This window comes from Macaca nemestrina, chromosome 9, assembly GCF_043159975.1.
Source record: "Macaca nemestrina isolate mMacNem1 chromosome 9, mMacNem.hap1, whole genome shotgun sequence".
In the NCBI taxonomy this organism is placed as follows: domain Eukaryota; kingdom Metazoa; phylum Chordata; class Mammalia; order Primates; family Cercopithecidae; genus Macaca; species Macaca nemestrina.
Window position 1 is genome coordinate 144,219,703 of NC_092133.1, and position 21,545 is coordinate 144,241,247.

The 21,545-nt window shown below is 42.6% G+C and overlaps 1 pseudogene; it reads left to right on the top strand.

Moving 5' to 3' along the window:
- Window positions 1–12,598: 12,598 nt before the first annotated feature.
- LOC139356442 (zinc finger protein 669-like) lies at window positions 12,599–17,177 on the top strand (annotated as a pseudogene).
- Window positions 17,178–21,545: the final 4,368 nt, after the last annotated feature.

The following is a 21,545-nucleotide window of genomic DNA, read 5'->3' on the forward strand; positions in this document are numbered from 1 at the left end:
TCTTCAGCCTTGCATCAGTCAATGGGAGCTAGGTTAAACTGTGGTGACAGACAACCTTCAAATTACAGTGGCTCAAAAATCTTCTTCCTCATTTATATACATCTCATCATGGGTCAGGTGAGAGGTAGCTCTGTGCTGTATCATCCTAACACAGGAATCCAGACGGAAGGAGGGACCATCAATAAGATCCCCATTGCTATAGAAAAGAGAAAAAAGCATGCGGAATAGAACTCTGTTTCTTGGAAATTTCTCCTGAAAAAGTCACATGTTATTTTCTTCTCACCTACATTGGCAAAGAAAAAAAAAAAAAAACAGTCATGTGGCCATGTGAAAATTTAAGTAGGTGGGATGGAACAGTCAGAATACATTCATAAAAAGTGAACTGAAAATATTTGGAGAACAGCACCAATGACTATCATGAATGCCAACATGCATCCCAAACAACCCAGTGCTGTCACTCTCCAAACTTTTTATGTCTTGCAAAGTATTAGAAATTATCTGAAGCCATACCACTCAGAGGGACTGCAAAATACGTAATGACATCTCCTTTAGGATGTCCTTAGAGAATTCAAGGAAAAGAAGTTAAATAATTTAAAAGTGCGTTTGGGTACAGATATTTACCCCTAGAGGGTAAGACTAGAGATAGATCGTAAATATAATAACAGGGATTATGCTCAGAGTCAGGGCCAAAAGTATAGTTTGAGGTGGGGTCATGGTCAGGGTCAAGATCGATGTCAGGGTCAGAGTAAGGATCAGAATTAGGGACCAGGGTAGGGATCAGGGTTTAGGTTCAGGGTCATAGTCTTGGGAGAGGGTTAGGGTTAGGACTAGAACCAGAACTTTGCTCTCTTCGGGACCCACCTGGGAGTGGGTCACCATGGCTTTGGAGCACCAAGTGGCGTGTCCACCTTGAAGACCAGAGTTTCGTTGTCCTTAAGACTGACCTGGGGAGATGTGGCTGCAGGCCATTGAGGAAGGTGAGGCAAAAGCTTCCTGTCTGCTCCCCGCGTGCTGAGGAGGGAGCTCTGCTATGGGCTTTACTTTCACATGCTACATTCTACAAGTCTTGTTTTACAAAAGCCTCCCTGCCTTGAGGCTTTGGCTGCTGCTGTTCATCATCAGAGCGTGCCATAACATATGGTAAGATTTGGGCTTGTTTCTGGGGAGAAGTCTTGGTACAGAGAAAGGAGCAATGCTTAGAGCCACCATCAGGACAGTTGGGATGAAAGCTGGGGATGGGCAGAGGCTGGAGGAAACATGTGCACCCCGCTGTAAACACTTTTATTCATGTTTTAATTACTAATTTTTCTTACAGTGTTAAAGTAGTAAAAAATAGTATTGAAAAATTGGAAAGTATCCATATTAAAACTTGCAACATTATTTAAGTTTAAATATATTATTTGTACCTCATCAACATTTTTTATTTTGTTGAGAAAGTCCAAGGTTAATTGGCAGCATATTTTTAATAGTAGATAGAATAATGTCTGTTTTATAAACACTGACATCCTACATTACACGTGTGAACCTTGAAAATCTGAGACAGCTCTCAGATTTTTAGAAAGTGTATTTTGCCAAGCTTGAGGATGTATGCCTGTGATGCATCCTCAGGAGGTCCTGACAACACGGGCCCAAGGTCGCAGGGGCTCAGCTTGGTTGTATACATTTTAGGGAGACAAGAGACATCAATCAATATGTGTAAGATGTACATTGGTTCAGTCCAGAAAATTGAGAAGGCCCAGACGGGGGCTTCCAGGTCATAGGTAAGTAAGAGAGAAATGGTTTCATCCTTTTGCGTTGCTGATTAGTCTCCTCAAATGAGGCAATCAGATATGCATTTCTCTCAGTGAGCAGATGGGTGAGTTTGCATAGAATGGGAGGCAGATTTGCCCTCAGCAGTTCCCAGCTTGACTTCTCCCTATAGTTTAGTGATTTTGGGTCCCCAAGATTGATTTTCCTTTCACAAGGTCTAACATGTTTTCCTATGAGTATTAATTATTCATTGCGTATTTTATTACACAAATAAGGCACAGATTTTAAAAAAATCATCAACTTTGTGGCTAGCTATATAGACATAATTACACAGAAGCTCAACTAAATTTGCAAACATTCCAGAGTCTGGGTTTCCAATAATTCTTTGTGATTCTTTAAAAGGTAAAAGTATTTTTTTCCCGTAAAACATAGCAACATCTAAAATCACCTGTAGAATGTCCTGCCATTTTTTTTTCCTTAGTTTCCTCATTTTCTGCAAAGCCTCACTGAGGAAATTGACTTTGAATATCCTTTTACACTCTTCTGTTTTAGAAAGCATTGTGGTAAAACATTGAATCATCAATGTCATAAGTTCTCTCCACATTCTTTCTTTCTTTGAATATTTTTTCCCAGTGGCTAATATTTGATTCTGTTGTATTATGACTAAAAGGTAGGCATGGGCACAAAATAAAGACAAGAAGTCTTTGGAATAAGTGATCCCATCATAATGAATCAATTTTCCATTGGAACATATTTTTACAAAGTCACTCTTTTGAAAATATTTAGCCATGAATTGAAACAGAGCCTATAAGGTTATTTTTTTTTTCCTGGTCTAAGGCGAACAGCATTTTAGAGAATGAACCTGGGACACCACCACAACACAAGAAAAAAATATGATAATTAAGTTTACTCGTATGTGTGACTACTCTAACGGAAAGCATGTAAAGAGCATTTGTTTTTATTTATATATCAATCTGCTCTGTTTAATTTTTTGTGTCATAAATGCTCTTATTTTAAAAAACAGGACTAGTTAACAGTGTCAATTACTAGTAATTCATGGTATAAATAATTAAACAAGGAAGTGTTAAAAAATATAACTGTTTTAAATAAAGTTTTATTTTACATCATTTTTTTACTTACTCAGAAATTGCCCCCCCCAAAATGCAGAGATTTCCCATGTAGCTGCAACCTAGTTTCATCTCTTATTAACATCTTCAATCAGTGTATCTCACATGGCTTATTATATCTTACATAATTTGTCATAGTTTATGAACCAATACTGATAGACTATTTATTATTAACTAAAGTTCATATTTCATTTGGATGCCCTTGGTTCTGTCTTACTCTGACCCAGGATCCCATCCAAGATCCCGCATGACATGTAGTCATCACGTCCCTGTGGGCTCTTCCTGGCTGTGACAATGTGTCAGGCTTTCCGTGTCATGATGACCTTGACATTACTGAGGAGGATTGGTCAGGAATTTTGTAGAATGTCCCCTATTGTCACTGCATGTTCTCAAGGTGAACTGTCACCTTTGATGTTCACTTGGATCATTTGGCAGAGCTACTCTTTGTCAGGTTTCTCCAGTGTGAAGTTATTTTTCCTCCTTGCCCATACTGCATGTGTTTTGGTTCTTTTGGAGCACGACACTGTGCGGAGCCCACACTTACGGAGTGAGGTGTTGGCTCCACATTCTTGATGGCTGAGTGTCTACATCAATTATTTGGAATTCTTTTGCAAAGGAGATTTCTATGCAACTCCATTTTCTTATTCACCTGTGTATACAAATACAGACACCTAGATAATTACTTTCAGCTTTAGTTATTATTCAACACTACAATTCATTCCTGTGTTGGCCATCAGTAGCTGTTTTTATTGGCTATTATTTTTCTTTGATATATTTTAATTTTTTTTAGTACTTACTTACTTTCTGATACTTCAAGATTATCCTGACTCCTATATTTACTGTCCCAGTTCTAGTATCAGACATTTCTTCAAAGAGCATGATTCCTTTCAGAATGGTAGGAAAACTTACATCTGGCTGCTGAATGAGCACATTGTTGAATAGCACTTGTTCTTCATTAGCAATGCTAGGAAGTATATGTGTGTGTGTAACCTACCTATACACACCTAATTATAAAGTTTTCTATGTAGAACTGTGTGTATCTATATTAAACTAAACATAAGTTTACGTTCATGTCTCCACCTCTGATCTAATAGCACATGAATCATTCTAGCCTTCTCCCCTTGCTAATTTGTAACCTCCCACTTCAACAGTGAGAAACTTGGTTCCTACCATCTGTGACTTATGTAAGTCATTGCTTTATTCCAGATACAGATACTGTGGTTTTACAATTGTTCACAATTGCTTCTGTTGGAAAGAACTTTATAAAATGGAATCCAGTGATGAAGTATAGTTCATTTGCCTTCAGCATACGGATTCTATTCATTTTCAAAGTGACTTAGGTCAACACCATTTTCCCTACACCTTCAGTGAGTTTTTTCATACGTTTATGTCTTAGTCTGTTTTGTGCTTCTGTAACAGAATACCTGAGGCTGGGTAATTTATAAGTAAAAAAGGTCCTTTTGGCTCACAATATTGGTGGCTGGAATGTCTGAGATTGGGCAGTTGCATCTGGTGGAGTCTCAGTCTTTTTCACCTCATGGTGGAAAGTGGAAGGGCTAGTGCCTCCCAATCCATAGGTATTCAGCTTCTGTTATAAGCCACACATTGTAACAAGGAATGAACATAAGGGGAATTTGGCCCATATTGTCCAATTGCTTGCTTTAAGTCTTCTAATATTTTAAAAGGAAATGGCTCCCAGCATGCTTGAGTAAGTTCTCTGGCCTCCTCAGCTGGTGAAATAATTACCAGAAACTGCCAAGCATTCAAATCCCCCATTTCTTGTGCCTGGCGAATGGATGCCTGGATTGTCCCTGTGCCATAATTTGTATTTGGACCCGCTCGCAGCACTCCTCTACCATAACTAACAGGTGGGCAAGCCTGGATCATTCCCTCATCCTAGTTGGCTGTTGGACAAGCCTGAAGCTTCCCTTCGCCATAGTTACTGGCGGGGCCTGCAACGATGGGAGCAGCAAGGCGCGGGTCTCAGGCTCCCCTTCCAAATATTCAGGAGGCTGGCCTGGGGGTGGCCATTCCAGACCTTCCCCGAAAGGCGCAGTAGGTGGCTCAGTTTCTTTTATAAGTCTCTGGAGATTAGCATACATACCTTCCCGTTTCTCGCCCTTTTTTAAACGAGACTGTCATGGTTCACTTAGCTGATAATTAGACTCCTGATTACTCAACTTTCCTATGTCATTCTGAAAATCCTCCTTCTCCTCCTCAGTGTGGAAGGGCTCCAGGGCTGTTTTACTTGCAGACCACACAGACCAAGCAGGGACGGGAATATCGCGGCCCTCTTCTTGTGCTCATTTTAAGTCTGATCCGACCTTGTTCCAATCTTCTACATTCATGATTCCATATTCCGGGAACCAAGGAGAATACTTGTCTACCAGACGGATCAAAGATGTGAGATTTTGGGTGCTGACAATTACCCCTCCGCGGCGCAGTAACTGCTGCACAAGGCTTAAGTAATTAGCGAACTTACTGTCAGCTCGACCCACATTTTCCCGAGGTTTCCCTGGAATTCCCCGAGCGCCCTCCTTACCCTAGAGCTTGAAGTGAAAACCTACTCGGGAGTCCTTTGTCGGTCGTCCTCAGCTTTCCACGCTCTGGTGTTCCTTCACTGGATTATTTGTAGAGATTACGGGGAGCCCTGCGTTGGGCACCAGAGACAGCCTTGGCAACCGAGGGAGACCCCCGTTTCTACCAAAAAAAAAAAAAAAAATTAGCTAGGTGTGGTGTCGCTCGCCTGTAATCTCAGCTACTCCATGAGAAGTCAGACAAAACCTGCCACCAGAGACTGATTTTCTTCTAAAATGCTTTCTCCAAAATATTTTTAAAACAAAAGGGGGAAATTGGAAAGGAAAATATTTTGGGCCCCGCAAATCACTAAGATAAAGGGAAAAATCAATCTGGGAACTGCTTAGGGCAAACCTGCCTCCCATTCTATTCAAAGTCATCCGCTGCTCGCTGAGAAGAATGCATATCTTATTGCCTCCTTTGGAAAGGCTCCTCAGAAACTCAGAAGAATGCAACCGTTCCTCTCTCACCTACCTGTGACCTGGAAGCCCCCTCCTGGCTTCGAGTTGACCCACTTTTGCTTCAGATTGAACCAGATCAAACCAGTGTTCATCTTACATATGTTGATTGATGTCTCCTGTCTCCCTAAAATGTGTAAAACTGTCAGATACGGTCAGTTTCTCTTCCAAGGTTTGGCATGTTAACGTTCTTGTGTTTTGTTCTCGAACTCAACTTTCTTGTTCTCCATGCCTCCTTGCCCTTAGTTACTGTAAACAACCTTCCCCTCAGTTCTAATCAATAGCTCACATCTGTTCCCTTGGTTACCTGCTCTGCACCCATTTCTCCCTTCGAAACCACACGTCCCACCATTGTAACTCACATCCCCCTTCCCCCTCCCTTATTTGGGAAAATATTCACAAATAGCCAACGGGGTCAGTGTAGATCTTGAGGTCTGGCCCGAGCCCATGCCAGAGGTAGGGATTGCATTAGGAATAAAAACCCCTGCTTTCCTTTATTCCGTGTGCTCTTGCGATTGTGATTGATGAGAGCAGCACGCTTCCGCAGAGGTAAATTGCGTTGCTGAGAAAACTTTTGCTTAAGTTCTGGTTTTACTTTGCGTCACCGAGCATTTATCTCCAACAAAACCAAGCTGTGCTCTGACCACCTTGGGCAACTGTCAACAGGACATCCTGAGGCTGTGTCATGCACAAGCATCCCCAACCTTGGCAAAATAAACTTTCTAAATACTCTTATCCCCAAATGCTCAGGGAGACTGATTTGAATAATCATAAAACTCCGAGGCTGCACTCCAGCCTGGGCGACAGAGCAAGACTCTGTTTCAGAAATAATAAAATAAAATAAAAATCAAATCTCCGGTCTCCCGCACAGCCGACTCTGCGTGAGTTACTCCTTCTCTATTGCTATTCCCCCGGTCTTGAGAAATCGGCTCTGTCTAGGTAGCGGGCAAGGTGAACCCACTGGGCAGTTACAGAATTGCCATTATATTGCGTGCAATTTTATATCTTATTACGCAAAATAGCTATAATCTTGTATACAAGGTTAAATGCGAATGTGCTCCTTGCGTGGTCAGATCCCAGCGCAGGAAGGACCCACGCCCTACAAACCGCTAGGCCAAAACGGTCATTCTGGCCTCATCCAGCCTCACGTGAGATCGCAATCTCCTGTCACTCTGGGCCTGAGGGGGCGGGGCCTGAAGCCCCATACAATCAGGGGCGCTGGGGTGGGGACCTGTCAATCAGGCGCACCGCCGGAAAGGAGAGGGCGGCTTCCGGGATCTGGCTGGCGGGCGCTTTGTCTCGCCTTCGTCACCGTAGGCTCTTTCTGTTAGTCTCCGCTGCTACTTCCTGGCTCTGGGAGGCCCGGTGGCTCTGCAGCAGCCTCTGCCACCCTGTGACCTGCGGGTATTGGGACATCCCTAGCTGACGCTGGGACACCCGGGAAGCCGAGGAACGGTGAGTGGACTGCGCCTGGCTTCCCGAGGTGGGGAAGAGGGCTGAACCAGCCATCGGCTGCGGAATCTGCGGACCGAGTCTCCGGGGCGCAGCCGGGCCTCAGTCCCCTTCTGTGCAGGGCCGGGCGGGGCGGGCAGCGGGACCCCTGCGTCCTGTCTGTACCTGCGGGCGCCACTTCCGCCGCCGGAGCCCTCTCCGGAACCCCGCGCCTCCCCCACCCAGGTAGTGCGGTGACCACGGGAGGGTGATCCGGGAGAGCCCCGACTCGGTGAGCGGGGTTCCAGCGTGGGAGGAGCTGTGGTTCACGGAGCTTCCAGTCCCACCTTTCTCCCCCTAAAATTAACCTGAGGCTTTGTTAAAACGTTAAACGGCGCGTTTGAGCAAACGCGATTCATAAACAGGTACCGCAGTCATGGTTTGTGGTTTGGGGTCCAGGGGAGGGGCGTAAATGAGAGGCTTTGATAAGGTGAATGAGGAAGCAAACCATACATATATATACACACACTTATATATACATATATATACATATATATGTATATATATATTTTTTTCTTTTTTTTTTGAGACGGAGTCTCACCCTGTCGCCAGGCTGGAGTGCAATGATGCAGTCTCAGCTCACTGCAATCTCTGACTCCCGGGTTCAAGCGATTCTCCTGCCTCAGTCTCCCAAGTAGCTGGGCTTATAGGCGCCACCACCGCGTCCAGCTAATTTTTGTATGTTGAGACAGGGTTTTGCCATGTTAGCTAGGTTGGTTTCGAACTTCTGACCTTAATTGATCACCCTCCTCGGCCTCCTAAAGCACCGGGATTACAGGCGTGAGGCACCTTGGCCAAAATATTTTTCTGTTTCCAAACATTTTACATGAGAGGAAAGCGGAGAATAAATCATCTGACACTCTACTGTAAAAAAAATCTTTGTGCCTCTCTTCTTTTCATCTTTCCTAAGTGTACATATTACCAAAATGTCTTTAGGTTGAGGTCCCCCCGTGAAAACTTGACAGGGTGTTGTGTCCTCAGCCACTCTCCTGTCTTTTCCTAGTCCTGGCATTTTAGAACTGTCTGGGGATGACCCAGGATACCCACAGTGGCCATGTCTATTGGAGGGTCTAGTGAGTATCAGCCCCGGGGTCATCTCATCCCCAAGGACAGCCTGAGGTAGGGGGTAGAGTCTCTCAGGTTAGCAGCTGGATGCTCTTGGCCTTAGAGGAATCTCCTGGTATAGTTTCATCTAAAATGGTGACCCCTTAGGGTCATTAAAATTTTAGGACATTAAAATTAATGGACAATACAATGTAATGTCATGAAAGTTAGGTCATTAAAATTATTCCTCCAGCCCGAGTTATTATTCCTCGAAGACACATTGATGGTTTACCAATTGGATGCTGATATTGAGAGGAAAAGGCAGAAATGATTTCTGCTCTCTAGCTTGTCTCAGACTTGTGAAGAGAGAAAAACCGTCCCAAAGGACAAGGAAAACCCACCCCAGAGAGGATGCGCAAGAACCTGAATATTAAAATGCACTTAAGGCACACAGGAGGACAAAGAGCAGTGCCAGTGCCTCCTAGGTGGTCATTGAGTACTTTACTGAACAGGATGGGTGTCCTAAGGGATAGAATGGCCTGCCGTGACACTTAGAAAGGTCTGCGTTGGAGTCAGCCCTGCCTCTCACTGAGTTTGTTACCTTGAAAAGGCTTGTCCGCTTATTTGAGTTTCAGGTTTTCACTGACTGTAAGATACATTTTGTCAGTACAGCTTGAAAGATAAAAATACTATTTCCAAAGAGGCAAGGTAAAATGATGTATTTCATTTGCTAAAAATTCGTATTTATTTCTTCCCCAGAGTGAATGTAGTAAGTTTTAAAGTTCTGTTCTTTTTTGGCTGGGCGCGGTGGCTCAAGCCTGTAATCCCAGCACTTTGGGAGGCCGAGACGGGCGGATCACGAGGTCAGGAGATCGAGACCATCCTGGCTAACACGGTGAAACCCTGTCTCTACTAAAAAATACAAAAAAAAACTAGCCGGGTGAGGTGGCGGGCGCCTGTAGTCCCAGCTACTCGGGAGGCTGAGGCAGGAGAATGGCGTGAACCCGGGAGGCGGAGCTTGCAGTGAGCTGAGATCCGGCCACAGCACTCCAGCCTGGGTGACAGAGCGAGACTCCGTCTCAAAAAAAAAAAAAAAAAAAAAAAAAGTTCTGTTCTTTTTAAGGGTAATTTCAAATGGAATTGTAGGACTTAGCTTTGTAAATGCTATTGGTGAAATAAAAGTGTGATAGATAAATTGATGATTTATAAAGATTCACCAAAATGAAAGTTCCCCTCTTGTAGCTTGGTGAAGAATTTATGACAGTGGACACATGTGTATCCTCTTATCTGGGTGTCTGAGTGTTGTTTTTTGTTTTTTTGGAGATGCTGTCTTGCTCTGTAGCCCGGCTGGAGTGCAGTGGCGCCATCTCTGCTTACTGCAACCTCCGCCTCCCGAGTTCGTGATTCTCCTGTGTCAGCCTCCTGAGTAACTGGGATTATAGGCACCCACCACCACACCCAGCTAATATTCATATTTTTAGTAAACACAGGGTTTTAGGCCTGGCACGGTGGCTTATGCCTGTAATCCCAGCCCTTTGGGAGGCCAAGGTGGTCGGATCATGAGGTCAGGAGTTCCAGAGCAGCCTGGCCAACATGGTGAAACCCTGTCTCTACTAAAAATACAAAAAAATTAGCTGAACGTGGTGGCAGGCACCTGTAATCCCAGCTACTCGGGAGGCTGAGGCAAGAGAATTGCTTGAACCCGGGAGGTGGAGGTTGCAGTGAGCCAAGATCTTGCCACTGCACCCCAGCCCAAGGGACAATGTGAGACTCCGTCTCAAAAACAAATAAACAAACAAACAAACAACAAAAAGACGGGATTTTTGCCATGTTGGCCAGGCTGGTCTCAACCTCCTGACCTCAGGTGATCCCCTGCCTCAGCCTCCCAAGATGCTGGGATTATAGGCGTGAGCTACGACGCCTGGCCCACTCTATTTTCTTTTTATTCCCTAAATTTTAATATGTTTGAGTCTGTCTGTTCCTTTATCACTTTTTTCTTACATAAAAAAAATTCTGCCTAATCCTTCGTTAAAAAAAAATCTTCCTGTGACTTCTGAAAGTATTCTGGTTTTATCTTTTGTATTTGAATATATAATAAGATGATTATTGTTCATGGAATAGAGAAGAATGCAATACATTTTCCCAAGTAGATGCCAGCCTGGTTTGCCTCATATTTTAAAGTGCATGTAATTTCTTTTTCTATTCTATAGTGCCTACTCTATCATTCCTCAACTTTCCATATAGATGCTGGGTCATTAAGACTTTTTTTTTCCTTTGGTCTGCTTGCTCATCTCTCTGCTAACACTGTGCTGTCCTGAATATTTTTGTTTGAAAATCTTAGAAGTATGTTAGACAAGCCATCACTCTTTTTTTAGATGACTAAAAATGATTAGACATTGGTCATTTTTACTACATATGAAAGAGTAGCTTTTCTTGCCTAAAACCACCTGATCTGGGAATTTATGTGGTTTCATAGGAATAGCATCTGGAAGTGGTGACATTAATGTCATTTTAAAAAGCATTTTTCCTATTTCCTCTTATTCCTTTCTGCCTTGATATTGTGCAATAGAAATTTGAAAAATTGTTGTATTAGTATTGTTAAATATCAATTATTGGTTTTATTTACTACTCAATTAAATTTAATAAGCCTATTCTCTCTTGGTGTAATCACGTGGAATGGGTTCACTTCCATAGTTAACAAGTGACAGCACATGTAAAATATTGTCTACCAGGGAAATTCATTGAACACTTAGTGTTCAGACTGTGTTTTTGTGTCTGGTTCCCTAAGCACCACTGCAGTGACACAAAATAATAGACTTTCAGCAGAAGAAGTTTTGGAAAATATACTGCATAAGCCATTTAGATGCAATGAGTCATTCTTATTACTTGGGTTGGTGGAATCCCTTTCAAAATGTAAGTTCCTAATACAAACAAAGATTGAACTTTGCGAGCAGGTATTTTTAAGAATAAGTAGTCTCAGGACTGATAATATTAACTCACTTATGCACATCAGGTAGGACTTTAGTATGACAGATACTAGAAATGTACAAAGTGAAGTTAAAAGGTAACTCCTAGCAGCATATCGTAATCTTACTCCCTGGATTCTCTCATGAGATGGGTGTTTCTACTTTGCTGTTGCCTTTTTGAATAGTTCAATTCTAGCATTAGTACTGCTGTGTGGGAGGGAGTATGTGTGAACAGAGTAAGAGTTGTGACAATCAAGTCATAAAATAAATGCTTGGAAATTTTAGAATCATGTAAACAGCTTATGAATTGAGTATACATTCCCAGTGCTCTCAGTCTCACTCATCCTTCTATCCACATGTGTGGAATGTTTTAGGACTCCGTGGCTTTTGAGGATGTGGCTGTGAACTTTACCCAGCAGGAATGGGCTTTGCTAGATTCTTCTCGAAGAATCTCTCCAGAGAAGTGATGCAGGAAACCTGCAGGAACCTGGCTTCTGTAGGTAAGAATGACAACACATTTCACTTAATTACAGAAGTATTTCCCTATCATCAGTGCTATTTGTGATTTGGAATGGGGCAAGGGAATGATTTGGTGAATAAATCAGGCATGGGCACTGTGTACAATGAACATGAAATCTAGTAATGTTTCTATAGTTTGAAATAATTCATGATAATTTTGTGCATCTGCATTTTAGGAAAAAACAGAAAGACCAGAATATTGAAGATCACTTCAAAAAACTTGGGAAAGATACAAGATAATTTGCACCGAGAAGAGGAAATAAAGTCCTCTGAAGGAATCTTAGCATGTCATGAATTTAAAAACAAGCAATCAAAGCAAATAAGAGTCACTTGAAATTCATTTCCTTTTAGAGAAATTTCAACCAAAATGTAACGTACATCAGTGTAGCAGTCAGTGTTTGGAAAACAGTTTACTTGAAAATAGTACTACAAATTTGTGTATATGAATGTTACTATTTTGGTCATAGCCATGCAGGTGGTAGCTGTGTTTTCAGTAGTAGCCCATTTACTTTCAAATAATTCAGTCATGGCACAAAAACAAAAACAAAACAAAACAAAAATGCATTTTCCCTAGTATTGGTAGCAGTGTAAGTCGAAGACCTATGAATGAGTAGAAAGTTATTAAACCAACCAATAATAATGTGCTTGTCATTTTTTTTACAGAAATCATATGGTACAGAGACTGCGTGAAAGCAAAGAAGGTAGTCAGTATGGACAAGTTGTCAGCCACATTCCAAATCTTGATCTGAATGAGAACATTTCTACTGGATTAAAATAATGTGAATGCAGTATTTGTGGAAAAGTCTTTGTACATCATTCCCTCCTTAATAGGCACATCCCAGCTCACTCAGGATACAAACCATATGGAGAGAAGCAATATAAATGTGAACAGTGTGGGAAACTCTTCGTTTCTGTTCCAGGTGTTAGAAGACACAGGATAATGCACAGTGGAAATCCAGCTTATAAGTGTACGATATGTGGGAAAGCTTTTCATTTTCTCAATTCAGTTGAAAGACATCAGAGAACTCACACAGGAGAAAAACCCTATAAATGTAAACAATGTGGTAAAGCGTTCACTGTTTCTGGTTCTTGTCTAATACATGGACGAACTCACACTGGAGAGAAACCCTACGAATGTAAGGAATGTGGGAAAACACTCAGATTTTCTTGTTCTTTTAAGATGCATGAAAGGACTCACACTGGAGAGAGATGTACCAAATGTGATAAAGCCTTCAGCTGTTCCACTTCCCTTCATGACCATGGAAGCATTTATACTGGAGAGAGACCCTATGAATGTAAACAATGTGGCAAAGCCTTTAGTCGTTTGAGTTCCCTTTGTAACCACAGAAGTACTCATACTGGAGAGAAACCCTATGAATGTAAACAATGTGACCAAGCCTTCAGTCGCCTCAGTTCCCTTCACCTCCACGAAAGAATTCATACTGGAGAAAAACCCTATGAATGTAAGAGATGCGGTAAAGCCTACACTCGTTCCAGTTACCTTATGCGCCACTAAAGAAGTCATGATGTAGAGGTTGGGTGTAGTGACTCAGCCTATAATCCCAGCACTTTGGGAGGCCAAGGTGTGTGTATTGCTTGAGCCCAGGAGTTTATAACCAGCCTGGATTAAAACAATGTGAAACAACCTGGGCATCGTGGTGAAACCCTGTCTCTACAAAAAATAAAATAATGCCGGGCCCGGTGGCTCACGCCAGCTACTCGGAAGGCTGAGGCAGGAGAATGGCGTGAACCCGGGAGGCGGAGCTTGCAGTGAGCCGAGATCGCACCACTGCGCTCCAGCTTGGGCGACAGAGGCAGACTCCGTCTCAAAACAAAAACAAAGAAAATAATTAGCTGGGCATGGCGGCACATTTCAGTTGTCTTAGTTCTTTTTCAAGGACATAAAAGGCTACGGGGGGTTGGGGGGAAGCCCTGTGCGTGTGGATCACGAGGTCAGGAGATCGAGACCATCCTGGCCAACACGGTGAAACCTCGTCTCTACTAAAAATACAAAAATAGCTGGGTGTGGTAGCACATGCTTGTAATCCCAGCTACTCAGGAGGCTGAGGCAGGAGAATCACTTGAACCCAGGAGGCAGAGGTTGCAGGGAGCCGAGATTGTGCCACTGCACTCCAGCCTGGCGACAGAGTGAGACTCCATCTCAAAAATAAATAAATAAATAAAGCTCCTTGAATGTAAGAAATGTGGTAAAACATTTACTCTTTCCCATTCCCTCATAAAAATGAAAGAGCTCACACTGCAGAGAAACCTTAAGAATGTAGGAAATGTGGTCAAGCCTTCAGATTTTCCTGAAGATTTGGGAGGTCTCAGAGTGGAGAAAAGGCTTTTAAATTTAAATTTATGGTAAGGCCTTCGGTTGTATTAGTTCCATTTGAAGACATCAGCTCATTCCTGAGAAAAACCCTATGAATGTCCAGAATGTTTGAGTGTTTCATTTCTCTCATATCCACTCAAGGACATATGAAAATGCACGCTGTAGCTGGCTGGACCTTGTAAATACAAGAACGTACACAGGATTAAAACTCTAACAGTTTAGAAACTGCAAGAATATTTTCAGTTTTAACATTTACTTGAAAAGCCGTGTGAAAACTCCCACTGGAAAGAAGTTCTATAAGTGAAGCTTTTCTAATTTGGAAAGCCTGATGCAAATTAATTATCGTGCAGTGCTTGAAAAAAATCTATGAAATGACACAAGTTACAAGTATATTGTTTTTATCAGTGGCCCATTCTTAAAGAGTCTTGAGTATGCATTTCACCTTGCTTTGCAGGGAAACCTTGAGGTGAGAGTTCTGTAAATGTTCTTTAAGCAGTAGTACTTGAATTTCATAGATAATGATATTTTCTTAAGTCTGTTGGTAGAATTTTTGTCTATTCATTTGATAATGTGCTGGATTCATGGTTGAATTTGGATGTTTTTCTAATATGTAGGTAAGTTTAATTTTTTTATTCCATTATTATTTCTTTTTGAGATGGAGTCTCACTCTGTTGCCCAGGCTAGAGTGGCTCACTGCAACCTCCCCCCCTGGCTTTAAGCGATTCTCTTGCCTCAGCCTTCCGAGTAGCTGGGACTACAGGTGAACGCCACTACATCCAGCTAATTCTTTGTATTTTTAGTAGAGACAGGGTTTCACCATGTTGGCTAGGCTGGTCTTGAACTCCAGACCTCATGATTTGCCCGCCTCGGCCTCCCAAAATGCTGGGATTACAGGCATGAGCCACTGCGCCCGGTCAGGTAAGTTTCATTTGTATGTATTGTCCTGTGATTAATGGACCAGTGAATAATGATTGTGAATTCCTGGGATTGTCTTACTAGCCTCATTTGGCAAATTTTGATTATGCCTTGTCCATTATACACATCCCACCTATTTTTATTAAATGAAAAACTACTCTTGATGTAAAGACATTTATTTTTTGCTAATAATGAGTTGGTATTAATTCCTAAGTACATACAGTTTACCCGGGAGATGGAGCTTGCAGTGTGCCGAGATCACACCACTGCACTCTAGCAAGGGTGACAGAGTGAGATTCTGTGTCAAAAAAAAAAAAAAAAAAAAAAAAAAAAAGGAATATCCTCACTTTTTTAATGTTATACCACTCTCTGCGCTCAAGTTAATCCCTGTTTGGGCCTGTGGGAGCTTACACCATCCTCCTGTATGTAATTAGTAACTGAGGTCTGGCTTATCTGTTTAGTAATAGATGTTATGTGTTTAACGGTGCCAGTAAACATAGGGTACTAATTCCTTCCTCACCAGTGGGGTGCATGAGACGCTATTGAAACAATTGGCAACACGAATGGAATGGATCAGTCCTCAATGCAGGACACCAGCTCAACTTGACCTACCTGCTATGGGCTGACTGTTCCGTAACACATCAGCAGTCACCTGGGTCAGAACCGTGAGCTGACGATGGGCGTTCCCTTTGGTCTGCACAGTGTTTTGTGGTCTTCAGGTGTTGTCATCTTCTTCCACACTAAAATGCTCTCATCTCCTAGACATCAATGTTTAACTGCACCCCAGCATGACCTTTGGCCTGTGCTTAGCAGGCAGTTTTGAGGCCCTGGCTTATGAATGCACAAAAGCACAGCACGTAAGCCAACACTTAAGTCCTAATTAGCAAGAATCAGGCTGTATGTCTGTAGTCCCTGCATCTGCTCTGGTCACCATCTCTGTGTGCTTAGGGCAGCCATGTGAACATTATTAATTATTTTACACTCCAAGACAATAGTTATTATGTAAGCAGAAGTAGTGGCCTTGTTTGTTTCTTGTGCTGCTGCTCCCCTTGCTGCTGTACCATACACCCTCCTGATGAGGTGTACATCTATGGTGCCTCATGGTTCAGGCACTGCTGAGTAAAGAAAATGGGAAAAAATAGTTTGATATTAGCCCCTACCGAAGCATATGAAGAAGCATCTCAGCTGCTTTTATTGAAAAATTCCTGACCAGTGTGTGGGCTTTTCTTATCACTGCTGCTTATCAGCATGTCAAAAGTCTCATCTTCGGACTGCAAGTCTTGACGGCCTTAGTTATAGTGGCCTTACTGCATGTGGAGCTAACCCCAGGAAGATGGAGTGGCACTCTCTGGAGGATTAGGTGGTCTCCTCCAATGTGGGTTGATGGGCTTCTGAACTCTTTCCTTTAACCATGCAGAGAGTCTACACTGCCAGTGATCATGTGCCACAACTCTATAGATGTAGAAATTCAAAATATTATCTGAAATAGTTTCCATTGAAAGGAAATAGAAAAGTGGTCTGGTGCCACGCTCCGGTTAAGAGAACTAGTAGATGGCTCACAAGAACACTCTGTCGCTACTGTCTGTGCCTCTGTCACAGCAAATATCCTGATCCTTCAGTTTTAAGGGTGCAGGGCCATTTTCCTCCCTTTCTTGCTGGTAGTTCTCAAGATTACTGTATGATATGCTGGGAAGGCAATATTCTGATAATCAAGTGACATTGGTCAGAACAGCCCAGGCTCTGTTATAGTCCCTGCTCGAAACAGAATGGCCTTTAACGCTTGTGTCCAGCAAACCACATCCTGGGAGAAAACTCAATGTGGGCTTCTTTCTGGGGTCCCTCAGTTGTAGTGCAAGTGAAGCATTTATAGTCAAAACTCCATCCATCTGCTCTGGGTAGCCTTCCTGATCTTGTGGTAGTGGTTCATATTGAATCCTAGACTTCTGTTGTCTTTTGTTTGCTATTTGTAAGTAATAAATTCACTTCATGGAATTTATCTATGAATGTATTTGGCCTCATTGTGCTCAGAAAAGTTGGTAGCCATTGCACAGTGAACCCGCTTCATAATTGGTGAAAACACCTATGGCCCCCTTGTGCCACAGCAAGGAGGTTCATTCAGCCAAACATAGACTTCACGTTTATAAAACCCTGTAGCACAATTATTACCATGTGGGAGGCCTTTAACAATGGTGATGCTGATTTGAAAAACTCTGAAGGAAGAAATTTACCCAAATGGGTTGGGTACATTGGAGTTCCTCCTAATTCCAAGAAACCCTTACTCCCCTCCACCTAAAAAGAGTGGAGAGGCTGGGTGCGGTGGCTCAGGCCTGTAATCCAAGCACTTTGGGAGGCCTAGGTGGGCAGATCACAAGGTCAGGGGTTCAAGACCAGCCTGACTAACATGGGGAAGCCCCATCTCTACTAAAAATACAAAAATTAGCTGGGCGTGATGGCAGGCACCTGTAATCCCAGCTATTCGGGAGGCTGAGGCAGGAGAATCACTTGAACCTGGGAAGTGGAGGTTACAGTGAGTCGAGACAATGCCACTGCACTCCAGCCTAGGTGACAGGGCAAGACTCCATCTCAGGGGGAAAAAAAAAAAAAAGTGGATAAGAACTGAAACAGGTTTAAAATTTCAACTTATTGGAAATGCAAGTTTATAAAAATAATATTTAAAATAAAAAGTTAAATGAGTGCTCATTGAATTTTATGCCTCCACAAAATAGGTTGTGAGTTAACTTCCACATTTATTGAAAGCCACCAAAGTTGGGAAGCCTCCGTGTCTGAAATTCACAGGTGGCTCAAATAAGAATTATACCTGGGGATACCCCAAAGTTTAAATATGGTATCCCCTATGATATTATGAGGAATTACTGTACATAAATCAGGTTGTCTTCCTTTAACTCTGAAAATCATATTATCTTGCCTAAATTCTCCATAACGCATCGCTCCGCAGTATCCTATAGTGGACATGGCTTTTCTGACAAATGAGCACTAAAATTAAGTGTGTGAGACTCACCTATGTTCTCAAAATGGAAATCCCTGAATCCCATCAGTTAGAATAACATGACAGAATGTCAGATTTATGGAATATATAAGTTTTCTGTAAGGTTATTAGGTATTGATTCTATTTTATTAATAGATATCAATATATATAGATTACCTATTTCTCCTGTGTTTTAGTATTAATAGATTGTGTCTTTTAATTCATGCAGTTGGTCTAAGTTACCAAGTTTGTGGGTTATGGAGATTATAATATTCTTTATGATTTTATCATCCATGGGCTCTCTAATATAAAGGCTTCTTTTAATTCTTAAAGTATTAGGTTAGTGCAAAAGTAATTGTGGTTTTGGACCATGGATTTTAAATTTGTATAACTAGGCTGCAACACATCTTTATTAATCAAAATAGAACCCATTACAATGGGCTGGGCACAGTGGCTCACGCCTGTAATCCCAGCACTTTGGGAGGCTGAGGCAGGCGGATCAGGAGGTCAGGAGTTTGAGACCACCCTGACCAACATGGTGAAATCCCGTCTCTACTAAAAAGACAAAAAGTAGCCGGGAGTGGTGGCATGTGCCTGTAATCCCAGCTACTCAAGAGGCTGAGGCAGGAGAATCTCTTGAACCCGGGAGGCAGAGGTTGCGGTGAGCCCAGATTGCACCTTTGCACTCTGGCCTGGGTGACAGAGTGAGACTCTGTCAAAAAAAAAAAAAAAAAAAAAGAAAAAGAAAAAGAAAGAAAAAGAAAAGAAACCATTACAATGAATACATTTTTGCCAATGAGAAATAAACTTGTTTATTCTGTGCTTCCAGGGTTGGATGAACTCTTGAAAAGCATTTTCTGCATCCTGCTGGTTGTGTACTTGTTTTCCCTGAAAAAAGTTGTCAAGATGCTTAAAGAAGTGGTAGTTGGTTGGCGGTAGTGGGAGTAGTATCATCATCTCTTCCTTTAGATGACAGGAACAATATCACAGGGTGGGTGTACACCCTGTGTGTTTTTGGAAGCAATGTCATTCTCTCTTCTTTTAGGTTTTAGGATTCATATCACAGGCGAGGTGTACACCCCTTGTTATATTGGATGGAATCTCATTTTCTTTCAACCTGTATCTTTAGAACAATATCCCATGGGGGCTGTCTATCCCTTCAATATTGGTACTAACACCATCTTCTCCTTTCCTGGATATAAGAAACAGTATCACAGGAGGGGTGTACACCCCTTGCAATACTGGTAGTAATACCTCTCCCCTGTGGTTATTAAGGACAAAATCCCAAGGTGGCTGTATGGTTCCTACTTTATTGGGAGTAGTATCATCCACTCACCCCCTGAATAAGAGGAACCATATCACTGAAGAAGTGTCCACCCACTTCGATATTGTCAGCCATGTCATCTTCTTCCCGCCTGGATATTAGGAACGATATCCTAGGGTTGGGGGCTGTGTACACCCACTGAGATATCGACAGTAAAATCAGCCTCTTTCCCGCTGGATATTAGGAACTCTATCACAGGTGTGTGTGCACCTTCTCGTATATTGGGAGTACTATGAGCCTCCACCCCTCTGCATATTAGGAACAATATACAGGGGGCAGGGTGGTTACAGCCCCTGTGATATTGAGAGCAATAGTCTTCTCTTTCCCCTGTACATTAGGGTCTACATCACAGGGGTCTGTACACCTTCTGTGATATTAGGATTAATGTTGTCCTCTCCCCTACTGAATGTCAAAAACAGTATCACAGAAGGGTGTACACCCCCTGCGATATGGCCAGTAATATCATCGTCTCTACCTTTGGATACTAGGAACAACATCACAAAGGGTGTGTACACTCCCCTGTGATATAGGGCATAATGTTATCCTCTCTTCCCCTGGATATTAGGACCGATATCCCTGGTGGTGGGAGGGGGAGTACATTAAGAACAATATCACTGCGTGGGTGTACACCCCCTGTGATATTGGGTGTAGTATCCTCGCTTCCCTAGGATATTAAGAACAATATCACAGGAGGGGTGTACCGCCACAGCCCCTGCGTTATTGGGAGCAATAGCATCTTCTCCCCCTCTCAATATAAGGAACAATATCCCAGGGTGGGTGTTCATCCCCTGTGATATTGAGCATAATGTCTTCGTCTTCCAACGTGGATATTGGGTGTAGTGTCACGGGGGGGTGTACGCATTCTTCGATATTGGGAGCAATATCACCCTCTCCCCTCAGGATTGTAGGCGAAATATCAAAGGAGTTTTACAACACATGCGATATGAGCAGTAATATCATCCTCTCCCCACCTAGATGTTAGGAACTGTATCACAGGCTACTGTACACTTCTTGCGATATTGGGAGTCATATCATCCTCTCCCATCATGGATATTAAGAACAATATTACAAAGGAGGTGTACACCCCCTGCCATATTGAGAGAAATATGTTGCTCTCCCTTTCGGGATATTAGGAACAATATCGCAGGAGGTGTGTATAACCACTGCGATATTGGGAGTAATATCATCCTCTCTTCCTGAATATAAGAAACAATATCACAGGAGGATGTACACACCCTGTGATATTGGGAGTCACATCATTTTCTCTCCCTCTGGATATTCGGAACAATATCACAGTGGATATGTACACCCCCTGCGATATTGCCACGAGTATCATCGTCTCCCTCCCAGGATATAGGGAACAATATCACAAAGGGGTGTACATCCCCTGCAATACTGGGAGTAATATCTTCCTCTCCCCCGCTGGCTATTAGGAGCAATGTCACAGAAAGGGTGTACACTCCCTGCTCTATTGGGAGTGATATCTTCCTCTACTTCCCTGGATATTAGGAACAATGTCACTAGGGAGTGTACACCTCCTGCAATATTGAGACTAATATCATTGTCTCGCCCCCTGGATGTTAGGAACCAGGGGTGGTGTACATCCCCTGCGAAATCGGAAGAAATATCCTCTCCACCTTTGGAACACTTTTTAACATAGCTTCGTATGTGGGGAGGACTCGAGTGATTAATCGAATGTTTCCTCAGGTGCGGTTCTTCTGTTTCCCAGTTTTGACGCAACATTTGGTGAAATTTCCAGGGACTCCTGTGGTCAGCCTCACGGTTTCACTCTGTTACTTTCTAATGCAGTATTCTTTGGGAGTCTTTCAAATTAAGCGCCATCATTTAAAAATAAGTTTTATAATATGCAGTTTCAGGTGAATTCTTTACCTTCGTGTCTCAGGCAGTAGCTACCTACCTGTGAGTTGTCAGAAAGGTTCACACTGTTTTCCAGGGCGACCTTTGCATTTACTGGAACTATTAAGAGCTCGTTCCTGCTTCGGCCGTGATTGACACGCAGTGCGCGTGAGGCCGTGCGTGGCTTAGCGTCTTCT